This window comes from Bufo bufo, chromosome 2 (assembly GCF_905171765.1).
Source record: "Bufo bufo chromosome 2, aBufBuf1.1, whole genome shotgun sequence".
NCBI lineage: Eukaryota > Metazoa > Chordata > Amphibia > Anura > Bufonidae > Bufo > Bufo bufo.
The window spans coordinates 21715399-21735009 of record NC_053390.1 but is presented as its reverse complement, the minus strand read 5'-3'; the positions used below and the strand labels follow the sequence as shown (position 1 = coordinate 21735009).

At 44.5% G+C, this 19611-nt stretch overlaps 1 long non-coding RNA gene and 1 pseudogene across 1 annotated transcript; both read right to left on the bottom strand.

The window, feature by feature from the left end:
- The window catches only part of LOC120990654, a 251745-nt pseudogene that overhangs the window by 96049 nt on the left and 136085 nt on the right, over positions 1-19611 (bottom strand).
- Positions 9626-18547, bottom strand: LOC120991168. Its single transcript, XR_005776506.1, has 3 exons — positions 18488-18547; positions 9783-9874; positions 9626-9684 (listed from the first exon to the last, which is right to left on the bottom strand). It is a non-coding gene; the product is annotated as an uncharacterized LOC120991168 (long non-coding RNA).

Below are 19611 nucleotides of genomic sequence, written 5' to 3'. Positions count from 1 at the left end.
CTTCTGATCGGAGCCCCAGCTGTGTATGCCTGGGGCTCCGATCGGTTACCATGGCAGCCAGGACGCTACAGAAGCCCTGGTTGCCATGGTAACATCCCTGATGCTGTGTGCACAAAGCACAGAGCAGCAGGGACAGTGTGGAGTCCTATTCACCCTGATAGAGATCTATCAGGGTGAATAGGAAAAGGGATGAAAGATCCCAGGTTCTAGCCCCTAAGGGGGGAAATAGTTATTAAATAAAAAGTGGAAAAAAAAAACCCACTAAAATATGAAGTATAAATCACCCCCCTTTTCCCAATTTCACATATAAAATATATAAATAAACATATTACATCGCCACGTCAGAAAAGTCCAAACTATTAAAATATAAAAAAAAAATCTAGGTGGTGAATGCCGGAACAGAAAAAATAAAATAAAAACTGCGCGATTCGCCATTTTTAAAAATGAGGAATGCACGTGGCTTTTTTTGTTTATTTTTTTCGCGTGGTATCGAATGGTATCGAGTATCGCAATACTTTTTCATGGTATCGAAACCGAATCAAAAATTTGGTATCGCAACAACTCTATACCAAATGCCTTAACGAGTTGGAGGCCAGAGTGGCAGCAGTTGAAGCTGAGAACGAGTCAGCCCAGGCTCACCTAACCAAAGCCCTGGCTGAAAATGCCAGACTCTGGAGCAAGATAGATGGCCTCAAAAACCCCTCAAGGCGGAGTAATCTCCGCATAGGAGGCCTCCCAGAGAATATCCCAGTCAGAGATCTCACCACCATCTGTGAGTCTGAACTACCGGAGGCCCTAGGACTATCGACTCGCTGTAAGGTAGAAAGGGCACATAGGCTGGGCCAAGGCGTCCCACCTGACACCAACAATAGACAGAATAGACCATCTGCGACATCAGCTCGTGGTAACAGACCACGTCAAGCGATTGTAAAGTATCTAGATTATTCTGACAAAGTGCCCATATTGCGAGCTTACAAGCAGGGAGGTGGTGTTGTGACACTGCAAGGCCACCGAATTCTATAATTTGGAGACTTTTCTGCTAAAGTGACTCGCCGCAGACGTGCTTTCGCCCCTATTTGCTCCACACTCTTTAAAAACCAAACCCGCTTCTCTTTATTATTTCCCGCCACCTTAAAGATCTTCCACCCAGATGGGTCAACAACAACCTTTGTCGATCCAGAAGAGGCCACCCCCGTCCTGATGGGCTCCCGACAAGGAATCAGAACACTCCCGGCTCTCACCTATACAGAAGAAACCTCGACAACTCTTCAAAAGAGGAGTGATAGGATGGCCACTAGCACTGACTGGACGCCCTCCGCCCAGAAACGAGGATCTCTTACTCCTGGTCTTCAGGATTTAGGATTAATGAACAGCAACACGTCATATTCACATGCTGGGGGTTTGTTGTTGTTAATATGTCGAGAGTATGACCTTAAAATTGTGATTGGAAGCAGACACTAGGTGGGAAACCGTTAGTTGAACTTTAAATGTTAGATCTTGATTTTGCCTATACAACTGATGGCGCCCACGCTGATGGCAGGCGCTGCAAAGACCCGCCGGTGGGAAAGTCGGCATTTGAGTTAACCCCTAACACCTCCGAGTGAGCTATTGATAGCGCCGAAGGGGGCTTTATGTCTTATTATTTTTACTAGCTTTCTTTTTCTTTTACCATTCTTCTTTGTACTTTGTTATGCTTTGTGGAAGCTAATGGGTGGGGTCACTCATGTTATGGTTATATTTAATGTTCCTTCTGCTGGAGAAAGTGAAGTCCGAATTAATGTGCCAGTAGAGATCTCTCTACTTTCGAAGGTTGCAGGGAAAGGTTCTACTATTAGCAACCTATCACTGTCACAGGTTAGATTTAAGGGAAGCGGGATTGGGGGGATACCTTGCGCTCTCTGTTCTGACGGGGTGGATTAGTTCAGCGCAACAAAGGTTTCCCTAATGAATAGTCCTTTGAAGATAGTGTCTTGGAATATAAAGGGTTTAAGATCCCCTAGCAAACGTATGATGGTCCTGAAACATCTTAGGCGTGTGAAAGGGGACATTGCCCTCCTACAGGAGACTCATTTGTCAGAAAGTGATTTCTTCAGCATTAAACATCTCTGGGTGGGGGAAGTAAATTGTTCATAGGTTGGGGGGAAAAAAAGCAGAAGTACTTACACTATTGCGGCGTGGTCTCCCTTACACCGTGCTAACACACAACCATGACGATGTGGGAAGGATCTCACACCTACATATGAATACTCCAGGTGGTGATATTAGCATATACACTGCGTGCAGAATTATTAGGCAAATGAGTATTTTGACCACATCATCCTCTTTATGCATGTTGTCTTACTCCAAGCTGTATAGGCTCGAAAGTCTATTAGGTGATGTGCATCTCTGTAATGAGAAGGGGTGTGGTCTAATGACATCAACACCCTATATTAGGTGTGCATAATTATTAGGCAACTTTCTTTCCTTTGGCAAAATGGGTCAAAAGAAGGACTTGACAGGCTCAGAAAAGTCAAAAATAGTGAGATATCTTGCAGAGGGATGCAGCACTCTTAAAATTGCAAAGCTTCTGAAGCGTGATCATCGAACAATCAAGCGTTTCATTCAAAATAGTCAACAGGGTCGCAAGAAGCGTGTGGAAAAACCAAGGCGCAAAATAACTGCCCATGAACGGAGGAAAGTCAATCGTGCAGCTGCCAAGATGCCACTTGCCACCAGTTTGGCCATATTTCAGAGCTGCAACATCACTGGAGTGCCCAAAAGCACAAGGTGTGCAATACTCACAGACATGGCCAAGGTAAGAAAGGCTGAAAGACGACCACCACTGAACAAGACACACAAGCTGAAACGTCAAGACTGGGCCAAGAAATATCTCAAGACTGATTTTTCTAAGGTTTTATGGACTGATGAAATGAGAGTGAGTCTTGATGGGCCAGATGGATGGGCCCGTGGCTGGATTGGTAAAGGGCAGAGAGCTCCAGTCCGACTCAGACGCCAGCAAGGTGGAGGTGGAGTACTGGTTTGGGCTGGTATCATCAAAGATGAGCTTGTGGGGCCTTTTCGGGTTGAGGATGGAGTCAAGCTCAACTCCCAGTCCTACTGCCAGTTTCTGGAAGACACCTTCTTCAAGCAGTGGTACAGGAAGAAGTCTGCATCCCTCAAGAAAAACATGATTTTCATGCAGGACAATGCTCCATCACACGCGTCCAAGTACTGCACAGCGTGGCTGGCAAGAAAGGGTATAAAATAAGAAAATCTAATGACATGGCCTCCTTGTTCACCTGATCTGAACCCCATTGAGAACCTGTGGTCCATCATCAAATGTGAGATTTACAAGGAGGGAAAACAGTACACCTCTCTGAACAGTGTCTGGGAGGCTGTGGTTGCTGCTGCACGCGATGTTGATGGTGAACAGATCAAAACACTGACAGAATCCATGGATGGCAGGCTTTTGAGTGTCCTTGCAAAGAAAGGTGGCTATATTGGTCACTGATTTGTTTTTGTTTTGTTTTTGAATGTCAGAAATGTATATTTGTGAATGTTGAGATGTTATATTGGTTTCACTGGTAAAAATAAATAATTGAAATGGGTATATATTTGTTTTTTGTTAAGTTGCCTAATAATTATGCACAGTAATAGTCACCTGCACACACAGATATCCCCCTAAAATAGCTAAAACTAAAAACAAACTAAAAACTACTTCCAAAAATATTCAGCTTTGATATTAATGAGTTTTTTGGGTTCATTGAGAACATGGTTGTTGTTCAATAATAAAATTAATCCTCAAAAATACAACTTGCCTAATAATTCTGCACTCCCTGTATAATATTTATGGCCCTAATGAGCCTAATGTGGAATTTTGGGAGGGCGTTTATCCCGGGATCCTCTCGAAATGAGAATTATAGGAGGAGACCTGAATGCAGTGGTTAGTCAGGAGGAGGACAGGAGAAGGGGGGGTGGGATGGGGAATAAGCAGGGAACTAAAGATATGAGACTGGCCCATCTCATCAGAGATGCAGACCTAGTTGGCACATGGTGACTATTCAACCCTGAGGGTAGGGAGTACACGCGTTTATCGCATGTCCATTGTTCATGATCATGCCTAGACTACATCTTACTTAATAGGAGGAGTATCATGTGCTTCTCGGAGCCAAAAATAGAATATATGGTTATCTCTGATCATTTATCGGTCTCGATAATGCTCCGGGAGTATATACCTAAGGGAGAAGACTTCCTTTGGCGATTTCCCTCTAACTTGATAAATGATGAGGACTTCAGGGCCCTTCTTCGAGGCTGGTGGCTAGAGTATAAACATGATAACGAGGAGATATCTAATCCTCGACTACTATGGGATGCGGGAAAGGTGGTACTCCGAGAAAGAATAATGGCCTACATGTCAAGCTGAAGCAGGCCCAGTTGAGCGACACTCTGAAAGATGCTTACACTGCTTTCCAGAATTGCTCATCCACTTCCTTGCAGAAACGGTGGCAACAAGCTAAAGTAGAATATGAGATATGGCTTCAACAATGGGAAATCACAATCAAAGTGGGAAGCATATTTATTTCGCTCTGGAAATAAAGCAGGTAGTCTACTAGCCAGATTAGCCAAGGGACAGAGACCGTCGACCAATATAACAACCCTTAGAGATAGACACGGAGAGGTGAGCTCTCACCCGAAATAAATAAGATCCTGAGAGACTTTTAAGACACTCTGTTGGGATCTCCTCTGAAACCAGTAGAGGGAGTAGAAGACTGGTTGAAAGACATCCCACTACCAACACTATTAGAACTAGACAGGGAATCACTTAACGCCCCAAATACCACAGAGGATGTCACTAAAGCCATTCAAAACCTAACATTGGGTAAGGCTCTTGGATCCGATGGTTATACAGGGGAATTCTTTCGCATATTATCCCAGGACATAGCCCCAACGCTCTCCCAAATATAGACGGGATTCATGCATGGTACAGGTATACCAACTGAAACAAATACGGCACATATAAAGGTTTTGCCAAAACCTGGTAAAAGACCCTACATTAGCAGCATCATATGGTCCGATCTCATTGATCAATGTCGACCTTAAGATAACATCTAAAATACTAGCTGACAGACTGGCACTCATATTGCCGAGGTTGATAGCCCCAGAACAAGTAGGCTTTGTACAAGGAAGGGCTGCAGTTACAAACATTCGTAAGGTTCTGACAGTCCTAGACGAGGTGAAGGTGCGCCCTGCGATTCATCCATCCCCAGCTATAGTCACTATTGATGCTGAGAAAGCTTTTGACAATGTAGACTGGGGATGGATGGGAATTGTATTAGACAGTATGGGATTCCGTGGCCCATTTCGGCAATATCTTACAGCACCATATACTAACCCTCAAGCTAGAATACATACCCCTGGATTTCTCTCCAGCCCTTTCAGCTTGTGCAAAGGCACAAGGCCGGGCTGCCCACTTTCCCCACTTATATTGAACCTGGCAATAGAACCATTGTCCCTCAAACCAGGAATAAGAAACAAATATAGAGGGCATCAGGATAGGCAGTACAGAGCTCAAACATGCACTCTTCGCTGATGACCTTCGTTCTTGGAACACCCACGCAGAGACTTGAAACACCTATTCCAGCTCTTGCCAGAGTTTGGCAATCTGTCAGGTTTCAAGGTAAATGCAACCAAGTTGGAGCTTCTGTTCCTGGGCTGCAATTCATCAAGGGAAGGAGACCAACCTCTAGACATGCTAATACAAATAGCTTCCAGACCCATAAAGTATCTGGGTATCCACATTGGGAAAGGACAAGAATCCCTGTATATATTAAACTATTCACCACGGATTAAAAAGATTCTAGTTGATGTAGAGCGCTGGATGAAATATCCATTGTCACTGCGGGGGGGGGGGAGAGGTCAGCTTTTAAAAATGATGTGCATAGCAAAGCTCCTCTACCCCATGCAAACCATTCCTCTCCTCCTTAAACACTCCGATATTAACACTCTGGAATCTGCATTTAGATCTTTCATATGGGCGAGAAGGAGGCCTAGGATATTGCTGGCTAAGTTGTAACTACCCAAAACTTTGGGAGGCCTAGCATCGCCGGACCTGAGGTGTTATAACTTGGCCAGCATTATGAGATACAGGACTGACTGGATCTTTGGCACTAACAACTATACCAATCATACCCTGGAGGCACAATTAGTGCACCCATGGAAGCTAGAGGCATTATTACACACCAAATTTGTGGCAATACCTTCTTCAGTTAGAACCACTTTATTAGTGAAAGATACCATAGCTGCTTGGAAAGGGTCACGTAAAATATTCGACCTACATTTCATGCTCTCAAAATACATGGGCATCTGGGGACACCCGGAATTTCCAGCAGGGTTAGAATCTAAACACTTTGTGAGATGGAGGGCTGCGGGCATTAAGTATGCAAAGGAGGTGTGGAATATGCAAGAAAATGGTTATTATTCTTTCACTGAACTTAAGGAACTACATCAGTTAAGGAATGAACGCCTGTAAGCATACCTCCAACTCAAGGGGTTCCTCAGAAATAGAGTTCTAGATCTCACTGAGAAATTCATTTCCAATCATTTTGAATCTGTTAGGTCAGGGACATAGGAAAAAATCACTATCGGAACTGTATCAGGAAATTAGGGACACCAAGCAGGAAAATACTGCAGAAAAGCTCTTCTCCCAATGGAAGAAGGAGTTCCCTCCATGGACACTAAAAAAGTGATTCTGCAGGGCTAAGACAGGATAAGAAAGGTAATCACTAATGAGGGGAGGAGAGAAACACATTTCTGGATGATCCACAGAACCATAGATGGATTCCAGTATGCTTCCCACATTCAATCCCAGACCAGACTGACTAACTGCCCAAAGTGCCACCTCGGAGGCTCTGATCTGTACCATGGGGTATGGTCTTGCACAGAATCGAATATATTTTTGAAATTAATTAGGTCACAAATTAACCATCATTTGAGAATAACGATTCCACTGACTCCCGAACTCATTCTGTTCCATGTTCCTCCTGAGGGGAGGATATTACCCCCAATAATCCACATCTCACTTCTAGCGGCTAAACGATGCCTCTTCAGAGATTGGCTACAACCCCGTGTCCCATCAGCGACAGATGTTTTCAGCCACATTAAAATATGCTTTAATATGGAAAGAGTAGAGGCAGAACAGCACAAGGGAAGGTATGTTAAGACATTTTTGGGAGATGGGAGGTCTTTGTCAATGCGATGTTCTCGGATGCAGAATTAAAAGAGCTGATGGAACCCTTTGTGTCTTCTGAATGGTACCTAAAGAGGAAAACTGCAAACACCCTGGGGAGACTTCGGGTGGATTAAAGATTAGCAGGGAATAGGATTCTGTCGAACGGAGAGAGCGCTGAGAGGGGGAGGGGGAAGGTTGGGGGTTTACATGTTATTATGCTTCATCACATACGATGGACTGAATGTTCAACCTAAATGAGGACTTTCTTCGGTGACCGGCTTACTGTACATGTAATTGATCTAGTGTATGTAGTGTATGTTGTATTGACATGAAAATGTAAAAACTCAAATAAAGATTATATATAAAAAATAAATAAATAAAAAACAGCAATTGTTTTTTTTTCTTTTTTTTGCTCTTTTCTTTGGCGTTCTGTTATAAAGGAAGTTTAACCCCTTAGTCACCAGCCTGTTTTGGGACTTATTGACCAAGCGTTTTTCATCCTTTTTTCGTCTTTACCTTCCAAGAGCTATAACTTTTTTATTTTTCCGTCTATATAGCTGTATGCTTGTTATTTTACAGGAAAAGTTGTATTTTTAATGGCTCCATTTTGGGGTACACATAACTTTCTGCTAACTTTTATTAACTCTTTCTGGGAGGGAGGTGGGAAAAACAGCAATACTGCCACAGCGTTTGTACGCTATAAATTTTACGTTGTTCATTTTTCGGTAGAAGTAACATAATATCTCTATTCTCTGTGTCAGAACGATTACAGTGATACCAAAAACATATAGTTTTTTTAACGATTTACTACCTTTTTGCAATAAAATCCCTTTTTTTAAGTAAAAAAATGTTTTTGCATTTTGCTTCCCAAGACCCATAACTTTTTTATTTTTCTTTCTATGGAGTTGTGCGAGGGCTTGATTTTTTCATTGGTATAATTTTGGAGTAAGGGTACTTTCACACTTGTGTTGTTGGATTCCGTCAGGCAGTTCCATCGTTGCAACTGCCTGCCGGGTCCGGCAATCTGTATGCAAACGGATACCATTTGTAGACAGATCCGGATGCGGATCCGTCTCACAAATGCATTGCAATAACGGATCCGTCTCTCCGGTTGTCATCCGGAAAAATGGATCCGGTATTTATCTTTTTCATAGTTTTGAAGGTCTGCGCATGTTTTGCTGGAACACTTGGGGCCAGATCCGGCATTAATGCATTTCAATGGAAAATAATGCCAGATCCGGCATTCCAGCAAGTTTTGCGGAATTTTGAACGGATAAAATACTGCAGCATGCTGCGGTATTTTCTTTGTCCAAAAACCGTACGGTGACTGAAATGAAGACATCCTGATGCATACTCAACGGATTGCTCTCCATTCAGAATGCATTAGGATAAAACTGGTCAGTTATATTCCGGTATTGAGCTCCTAGGATGAAACTCAATACCAGAAAATATTAACGCAAGTGTGAAAAGTACCCTAAATTACGCCTTTTGATCGCTTGTTATTGAGTTTTTTCGGTGGCAACTGAGAATAAATTTGCAATTCTATCATATTTTTTTTACGGCGTTCAGCGTAGGGGATAATTTACAGGATATTTATGTAGTCCGGATCGTTACAGACGCAGCAATACCAAACATATAGGGGAGATTTTTTTTGCAATTTTCAATGGAAAAAAAAAAGTATTTTTTGAATGTAATAAATGTTTTTGTTTTCCACTTAATAGTCCTACAAGGGGACTATAACAGACAATTTTCAGATTGATTTTAAAATGCAATGCATTATCCCTATATTTCATTGCATTTTAATGTCTGCTATACTGACGTTGACCAGCAGGTTGCACCAGAGAGGCACAGCCTGCTGGAAACTACTCAAGGCAGGCTTGGGGCCTTCATAAGACCCCAACCTGCCTTTACACACATCGGCACCCCACAATCGCATTTGCAGGGTGCCCATGGGAGACAAAGGGAGTCCGCTCCCTCTGTCAGTGCTCTACATGCAGCGGGCGCCATTGCCTGTGGCATGTAAAGCATTAAACTGCACTCCTGTCAGTCCGGACTGTTAGTGCAGGACCGCGGCTCTCATGTGACAGCCGGGTCCCCGCTCCCCTGTGAAAAAGCGTATGGATGGTCACAAAGGGGTTAAAGAAGTAACTGTCACATTCTGTCTAAGGGGATGGGGCAACAAAGAGCGGAAGTCATGTGGTCGGCAGATGTCAGCTGGATAAGGGGAACCCTTCATGATGTAATGGGGACATCTCCAATTAAAGAGCAGCGCAGCAGCCGGTGATCAGATTCTCCTCCTGCCCTGAAGGCACCAAGGACAGAATCTGAAGTCACGTCTCCATTCATGATTCCATACCTGTGGTGACGTTCCCTGGAATGTCCTCTTCCTCCTCACTCTTACACGGGAGATCGCCCAACATCTTCTCTTCTTCATCCTCCACTTTAATATCAGTCAGATCTTCCCCCTGATTTGTCATCTGTAACAGATCCACATAAGAGACCCCCACAATCTATGACCCCTCTATGACTGCAGGACCCCCCTATATAGATGTGTATAGGACTCAGCACCATCTACCTGAGGGTTCTCTGGGATCTTCTCTTCTGGACAGTCCTGGGAATACAGAGGACGGGGACATCTCTCTGGTGGATTTCTCCTCCTGGATCCATCTGTGGAGACACAAGCACACAGTGACTGAATACATGGCCACCTGTAGATCTGTCTATAGATCAGATACTTCTCTCAGCTCCTTCACTTCTAGGTTTAGTTATCAGGGGAAAATAACAATATTCTGCTCCTCATCACCTGTGCTGAGATGCCCTAAGCATCTGAAAAGGAGCAATGGTAGAATAAACAGTATCTGAAGAATCACATTACATCATGTGGGTGGCCAAGTGCATGTGCGTTCCACTTACCTGGGTGACAGACAGCACTATGGGAAGAAGACAGGAACAGGTCATTGCATCCGTCAAGGGAGACCTTCAAGGCTTTTTCATCCAATTGAATCCCCAGGCACAAGCCACCACTGTCCTAGACACCCGCCTCTCTAATGTTGAGGAGACCCTTTCTCTACAATGCACCCTGAACAAACATCTACTTCAAATTGATGATTAGGAAAAAGAGACGTTGTTGTAATAATATCAGATTGTGTGTAATCCCTGAAACTGTTCCTACTAATGAGCTGCGTTCTGCAGTGACTACAATTTTTAATACTGTTCTATCCAGACCAGCGGAAGTGGGAATTTACTTAGAGTTCATTGTGTCATGGACCCAAAACGCCCTGATAATTCTACATCCCGAGATGTTCTTTGTAGAGTGCACATCCCCAGAGAAAAGGAGATTTTGCAACAGGCCTGGAGACGGAGGCCAACCTCATTTGCAGGTGCTCAGATTCATTTATTGCCAGATGTTTCCAGATGCACCCTGGCAATGGGACATCTTCTTAAACTTTCTACTACGAATAGTCAACGAAGAATACCGATGGGGCCTCCCATTCCATCTCATTATCCGCAGAAATGGAACCTCTTTCGTCTTTCATTCCTTAGAACAAGCTGAGGATTTGGCGCACTTCTTGCAATTCTCTAGCCTCTCCCTGCCAAACTGGCTGGACTTTCCTTCTTCTCTATCCCAGGCTCCTCCACTTCCTCAATGGGATCGCTGCAAGCCTCAACAGAGACCTACCTCTTCTGTACCTTCATCTACGGGAGAAACCCCCTTCGAATGGGATGTGGCTGAAGCTCTCATGGACTCCCAGGGCCTAGTTATATGTAGGGCTAGTTTCAGCAGGTGCCACAGTGTACCTTTGCCTTGCCGGCCTACAGTTGTCGATAGAGTTAGTTTACCATTGGTCGTCACCCATTCTGACTGAACACTTCGTAGTGGTGTGTCAGTGATCACTGAGTTACCGTGTTCTGCCTAGTTTTCTTAGATACTGACCGGATACTCAAAATGTTTTGTTTCTTTATTTTATTTTTTTCTTACTCATTATTTCTTCTCCTTTGTACCTGTGACTCATAACAGCTTGTCCTCTCCCCCAGTAGACTGTGTGTCCTGGCTTGTTCACTCATGGACATCTCAGGATTCGCTTAGTGGAATTTTCCATTGTGTGTTTATTTTGTTCTTCTTTTTACCTGCTCTGGATTAGCCGGGTTGGGTACATAGCTTGATTAGCTTAACCTTTGTTTGCTCCTTTCTACTCATCTACCCCCCCCCCCCCCCCACACACACTTTTTCCCTTCTGTTTCCAGGCTGTGACCTTGTCCACCATATCCTTTGCATCCATTAACAAAGGATATGGTAGACATGGTCACAAGGTACGGATTGCCGTTATGCAGGAAACACATTTCTGCCAGGGATCTACATTGCCTTGCAAAAGTATTCACCCCCTTGACTTTTTTTCATGTTTTGGTGCCTCACAACCTGGAAATTACATGGATTGTTTGAGGATTTGCATCATTTAATTTACAGAACATGCCCACAACTTTGAAGTTTTTTTTAATATTATTGTGAAGCAAAAAGCAAATAGGACAAAATAACAGAAAAAGTCAATGTGCATAATTATTCACCACCCTAAAGTCAATACTTTGTAGAGCCACCTTTTGCGGCAATCACAGCTCCAAGTCGCTTTGGTTAAGTCTCTATGAGCTTGCCACATCTTGCTACTTGGATTTTTGCCCATTCCTCCTCGCAAAACTGCTCCAGCTCCTTCAGGTTGGCTGGTTTGCTCTTGTGAACAGCAATCTTTACGTCTGACCACAGATTTTCTATTGGATTGAGATCTGGGCTTTGACTCGGCCATTCCAACACATTTACATGTTACCCCTTAAACCACCCAAGTGTTGCTTTAGCAGTGTGTTTCGGGTCATTGTCCTGCTGGAAGGTGAACCTCTGTTCTAACCTCAAATCACGCACAGAGTGGTACAGGTTTTGCTCAAGAATATCCCTGTATTTAGCACCATCCATCTTTCCCTCAACTCTAACCAGTTTCCCAGTCCCGGCTGCTGAAAAACGGATGTTCTTGGGGTGATGTGATGGGTTTGCACCAGACATACCATATTCTTTGATGGCCAAAAAGTTCCATTTTAGTCTCATCAGACCAGAGCACCTTCCTCCATACATTTTGGGAGTCTCCCACATGCCTTTTCGCAAACTCACAACGTGCCTTTTTGTTTTTTGCTGAAAGTAACAGCTTTCTTCTGGCCACTCTATGGAGCGTACGGCTTATTGTCGTTCTATGTACAGATACTGCAGTCCCTGCTCCTCCAGGGATACCTTAGGTCTCTGTGCTGCCTCTCTGATTAATGCCCTCCTTGCCCGGCCCGTGAGTTTTGGTGGGCGGCCGTCTCTTGGCAGGTTTGCTGTTGTGCCATGTTCTTTCAATTTGGTTATCATAGATTTGATGGTGCTCCTGGGATTATCAAAGATTTGGATAGTATTTTTATAACCTAACCCTGACTTGTACTTCTCAACAACATTGTCCCTTACTTGTTTGGAGAGTTCCTTGGTCTTCATGGCAGTGTTTGGTTAGTGATGCCTCTTGCTTAGGTGTTGCAGCCTCTGGGGCCTTTAAAAAAAGGTGTGTGTATGTAATGACAGATCATGTGACACTTAGATTGCACACAGGTGGACATCATTTCACTAATTATGTTACTTCTGAAGGTAATTGGCTGCACCAGAGTGTTTTATGGGCTTCCTAACAAAGGGGGTGAATACATACGCACATGCCAATTTTCTGTTTTCTATTTCTAAACAATAGTTTTATTTATATATTTTTCTCATTTCACTTCACCAACTTAGACTATTATGTTCTGATCCATCACATAAGATTCAGAGTAACAAAACATTGAACTGAAGGCTGTAATGTAACAAAATATGAAAAAAGGCAATGGGGGGTGAATACTTTTGCAAGGCACTGTATGCCTGTTTTTCATTCCCCTTGATACCCTGTTTCTTATTATAGCTGTTTTTCCAAATCTAAACCTCGTGGGGTTAATATTCTTATTTCTAGAAGTGTCTCCTGGGAACTGACCGTCACTCACACCGATAGTAATGGTAGATTTTTGTTCGTTAAGGGAATATTAAGGGGACAATTATACACCTTAGCCAACATTTACCTCCCCAACTTGACTGAATTTCCGACCCTCGATAATATTTAAACTAAACAAGAGGATTTTGCAGAAGTAACACTACTGGTCGGAAGGGATTTTAATTTTGCCATCGAACCTTTAATAGATGTCTCTAGAGGAGCCTCACACCTGACCTTCTCTTACCTTCATCGTCTTAAACGTCTTTCTCTCTGACCAGTTGGTGGATGTATGGCGCCCCATTCATCCTGATGGTCATGATTATACCTTTTATTCCCCGGTTAGAGATGTTTATTCTCACATAGACTATTCCTCTTCTCTCCTCCTCCCATATAGACTCAATTACCTTTAGGACCATGCAATGCTCCATGTCTCAATTAATTCTTCCCTCTCCTCACCAAAGTCATGGCAATGGCGATTGAATGAGTCTCTTCTACAGGACCTAGTGGTTTCCCAAGATGTCCACTTGGCTCTTAGCCACTATTTTGACGAAACCCCTGTGGAGAATACTTCGCCCCTCACTGTGTGGGCAGCTCATAAATGTGTAGTTAGGGGGATGTTTGTGAAGCATAAAGCAAGACTACAGAAAGAACGTGCTGAAGACATTTCTCATTTTCTGAGTGAGATTACCTCGCTTGAACACTCACGTAAGGGTTCCGGCTACTCGTAACGTTCTTTTGTTAGCTCGTAAAAACTTAAGGATAAGCTTAAGAACGAGGGCCTGCTGGCAAGGGGCAGATTCGAATAATAAGAGTAGTCAGACATTAGCTAGGCCTTTAAGGGAACAAAGAGTGCGTTATTTTCTACCTACGATTTTTTCAATAATGGGATCAAAAACTAATGACCCACATAAGATTGCAGATGAATTTGCTCATTACTGCCAGCCATTACACAATCTATCCTCTTCATGCCCCCCTAACCCTCCTCTTAGTACAGCTATTCAAAACTATCTAACTGACTCAGGTCTTCCGACCAGACCAAAAAATACAATTACAGATTTAGATGGGGCCAAATCGGGGAAAGATGTATCAGCTGTCTTACAATCCATGCAAACTAGCACAGCATTCCAGATCAATCTCCGCAGTCCATCTAAAAGGGGAAGAAAATACTCTAGCGGATTTTTTAAGCAGGAAATAACTGAATCCAGGGGAGTGGGGTCTCGACAAGTCAATCATTCTAGAAATGTGCAGGAGATGGGGTCCTCCAAGCCTAGATCTCTTTGCTTCCAAGAAAAACAAGCAGACAAATCAATTTTTTCCCTCTCGTTCAAAGACAATCCGACAAGATGCATTTTCGGGTCCCTGGCCTGCGGGGCTTCTATATGCTTTCCCTCCGATCCAACTGATCCCAAGGGTCCTGAAGAAGGTTGCAGAAGAAGGCTCTCATGTAATTCTAAAAGCCCCATATTGGCCAAGGAGATCATGGTTTCCCCTGCTTCTAAGTCTCTCCAATGGGGATTTCTGGGTCCTTCCTTAGATCCCGGACCTTCTTTTACAGGGTCCGGCCCGGCACCCATCGATCAATCATTTGAATCTTACTGCCTGGAATTTGAACGGTCTATCCTGAAATCAAAAGGGTTATCTGATGCGGTCATAAACACCCTTTTATCCAGCAGAAAACCAGTCACGTCTAAAATCTATCTTAGAACATGGAAGACGTTCCTCCAGTTTGTCTTGGAATCCCACCTTACCATCTGACGTCAAGGTAATTTTAGACTTTTTGCTAAAAGGTCTTGATAAGGGGTTAAGAGTGAGTATCCTTAAAGTCCAGATAGCAGCGCTCAGTGCCTTCATGGAAGTCAGGTTAGCTGAGTTTGATTTAATCAAAAGTTTTTTTTTAAAGGGGCTTGTAGATTCCATCCTTCTATCAGGTCTACGGTCCCTACTTGGGATCTCAACTTAGTCCTCTCAGCTCTTATGGATCCTCCCTTTGAACCACTTGATGAAATCACTCTCCGGCTGTTATCCATAAAAACTGCCTTCCTAATAGCCATCACCTCGGCTAGAAGAATAGGAGAAATACGAGCATTGTCCTGTGGACCTCCTTATCTTAATATTCTGGATGATAGAATAGTACTGAAACATGAGCCTCTTTCTTACCAAAGGTATTCTGAAGATTTCACGGCCAGCAAGAAATATCATTGCCCACCTTTTTCTCTCAGGCTAAATCGGCTGCCGAGAAGAAGTTTCACCACTGGGATGTCCGATGATGTGTCCTGGCTTATCTAGAGGCCACTAAAAATCTGAGGAAGTCTGATCGTCTTCTAGTCCAATACGCAGGACAGAATAGGGGTCAGGGGGCCTCAAAAACTACCATCTCTCGCTGGATAAAAATGACAATTTCTATGGCCTAAAAAGGAAAAGGACTCTCTGCACCTATGTCTACATCATGGGCAGAAAGTGCCTCAGGATCATTGTCCCAGATCTGCCAGGCGACAACCTGGTCCAGTCCATCAACTTCCATTAATCATTATAGACTCGATGTTTTGGCTAACAGGGACTTGTCCTTCGGACAAAAAGTCTTGTCTGCAGCAGTCCCTCCCTAGTCTTGTTCCTTTGTTAATCCTCCTGCTTAGTGCCGTTGGGGAGACGTACGGAAAAGATGATAATTACTCTTACCAGTAATTGGACTTTCCGTCTAGCCTCCACAACGGCACTGGGATTTCCCACCCTAATCATCTTGTCTGTATCTTCTGATTTAAATTTCGTTCAAGTGTATTGTTTTCTCCCAAATTAAAATTCTTTTCAGCATCATCCGGAGTTCTTGGATATTTACTGGAGAAGGTAAAGGGGAGGAGGCTTTTAAATCTTTGTTCTCCACGTTGTTTTCTGTCCCTGGGAGGCAGAGTAACCTCCTGCATAGTGCCGTTGTGGAGGCTATACGGAAAATCCAATTACCGGTGAGAGTAATTATCATCTTTTAATTTTTCTTTCTATGCAGTTGTGAGAGGGCTGGATTTTTGTGGGTATTAGCAATTCTGCCATTTTTTTACGACGTGCACCATAGGGGATAATTGACATGATATTGGTACAGTGCGGATTGACGCGGTGATACCAAACATGTACGGGAGATTTTATTTTTGCAAATAGTTTTTATTGAAGAGTGTATTTTTATTTATTGGAATGTTTCTTATTTAATAACCTTTTTTTTTCTTTTCACTTTTTTAACCACTTAATAGTCCGACAAGGGGGCTATAACAGAAAATCTTTTCATTGCTTCTAAAATACAACAGTCACATGTCCTCAGACGTTCTGCGAGCTGTTGTGTTGTGGTCACTATAGGAAACATAAACCGTCCTCTCAGCTAATGTGCTCCATAGTATGGAGACGCTGAATCCTGACATCTCACCACCTGACAATGGCCCCCAGGTCTCCGATCTTAGCGCCAGGTCACTGGACTGACCCCAGCATGGAGTTACAGCGCAGTGATAATACGTTCTGAGACCGAGCAGAACCCGAGCTTCTCCACACTCATGTAGACAGGACCTGGCCGCTCCTTATAGAAGCCGCTGGACTGCCCCCTGCAGGTCACTGCTGAATAGCTGGCGGCTGTTACCATAGTAACACATGGCACCGGGGTTCTGTGCACCACGTGTTACTATAGGACTGTAGCACTGACACCTCTGTCTTCTCCAAGTACTGCAGATGCCGTGTATTATAGAGCAGCCATCTATTGTGGGGGAGGGGGAGGGCAGAGATCGTCAGTGTAAGGCCTTGTTCACACCATGTCTGTACATGTCACTGCACACACGTGTATACACTGCACATGACGGCTCTTACCCTGTGATATAAGAGGCTGGTGCTCCTCCATTACATGTCACTGCACACACGTGTATACACTGCACATGACGGCTCTTACCTTGTGATATAAGAGGCTGGTGCTCCTCCATTACATGTCACTGCACACACGTGTATACACTGCACATGACGGGTCTTACCTTGTGATATAAGAGGCTGGTGCTCCTCCATTACATGTCACTGCACACACGTGTATACACTGCACATGACGGCTCTTACCTTGTGATATAAGAGGCTGGTGCTCCTCCATTACATGTCACTGCACACACGTGTACACACTGCACATGACGGCTCTTACCCTGTGATATAAGAGGCTGGTGCTCCTCCATTACATATCACTGCACACACGTGTATACACTGCACATGACGGCTCTTACCCTGTGATATAAGAGGCTGGTGCTCCTCCATTACATGTCACTGCACACACGTGTATACACTGCACATGACGGCTCTTACCTTGTGATATAAGAGGCTGGTGCTCCTCCATTACATGTCACTGCACACACGTGTATACACTGCACATGACGGCTCTTACCTTGTGATATAAGAGGCTGGGGCTCCTCCATTACATGTCACTGCACACACGTGTATACACTGCACATGACGGCTCTTACCTTGTCATATAAGAGGCTGGTGCTCCTCCATTACATGTCACTGCACACACGTGTATACACCGCACATGACTGGTCTTACCCTGTGATATAAGAGGCTGGTGCTCCTCCATTACATGTCACTGCACACACGTGTATACACTGCACATGACGGCTCTTACCTTGTGATATAAGAGGCTGGTGCTCCTCCATTACATGTCACTGCACACACGTGTATACACTGCACATGACGGCTCTTACCTTGTGATATAAGAGGCTGGTGCTCCTCCATTACATGTCACTGCACACACGTGTATACACTGCACATGACGGCTCTTACCTTGTGATATAAGAGGCCGGTGCTCCTCCATTACATGTCACTGCACACGTGTATACACTGCACATGACGGCTCTTACCTTGTGATATAAGAGGCTGGTGCTCCTCCATTACATGTCACTGCACACACGTGTATACACTGCACATGACGGCTCTTACCTTGTGATATAAGAGGCTGGTGCTCCTCCATTACATGTCACTGCACACACGTGTATACACTGCACATGACGGCTCTTACCTTGTGATATAAGAGGCTGGTGCTCCTCCATTACATGTCACTGCACACACGTGTATACACTGCACATGACGGCTCTTACCTTGTGATATAAGAGGCTGGTGCTCCTCCATTACATGTCACTGCACACACGTGTATACACTGCACATGACGGCTCTTACCCTGTGATATAAGAGGCTGGTGCTCCTCCATTACATGTCACTGCACACACGTGTATACACTGCACATGACGGCTCTTACCTTGTGATATAAGAGGCTGGTGCTCCTCCATCATGGCCTCCTTGTACAGATCCTTGTGTCCTTCTATATACTCCCACTCCTCCATGGAGAAATAGACAGTGACGTCCTGACACCTTATAGGAACCTGACAACACAATGACACCGTCATCACCCAGACCCCTCCAGTGCTGTTACTGGAGAATTTCCCAGCATTCCCAGCAGTGTCACCTCTCCAGTCAGCAGCTCCATCATCTTGTGGGTGAGCTCTAGGATCTTCTGCTCATGTATCAGGGGGTGAGGGGGAGGCTCTGTGATGGGGGGAGGGGTCCTGCTCCGCCCTCCTGACTCCTGGAGATGGATGATGGGAGTCACACAGTCCCCCGATGTCTTCTTCACTATTGTGTACTCCTGTGGATGGAGAGAGACACTTAGGGAATAAACCCTTCAGGGGCCATGTGCTCTCCTCCGGCCCTTTCCTCCTGGTACAACGTGCCTACTTACCTTCTCATGGCTCCTACAACATGACTATTGGTCACTGGTCACATGACACATCACTCACTATACTGGGGTCTGATCTTCAGGTTCTCCGTCACTTGGAAGGTCTGGAGGCCGTTCTCCAGGACCCTGGACTCTTTCTATCACTTCCTATGATGGATTCTCCTTCCCGATGTCTGACTTGTTACAGAATACAATAAAGAGGAGAGAAATCTAGAAAAGTTTACCTCTCCGCTCAGCAGGGAGATGATCTCCAAGGTGAGGTCTAATATTCTTCTGCTGATCTCCTTCCTGTCCATCCTTGGTGGTCGTTCAGGAGAAGAGGAGAGATCTGGAGGAGCTGGAGGCTTCTAGTACTGCAGGCGCCTTTATGAGAAGAGGAGAGGAAATCATCCAGGGGACAAGACCAGATGTCACCTCCAGAACCGCACTTCCTGAGTCTGGAGGGGCCCCGCTTCTCAGAGCCCCCACCACATGGATTCCAGGGGCCCCAACATGGAGATCTCTGGTGGCTCCACAGGAGATAAATGTCTGATAGATGCAGGTCCCACCTCTGGGCTGTGCTCAGCTGTGTCCACAACTCCTAGAGAAGAGACTGGAGAGAGCTGAGCTCAGGCCGGGCCCCGCTCCATTCATTCTCCTCCTGGAGG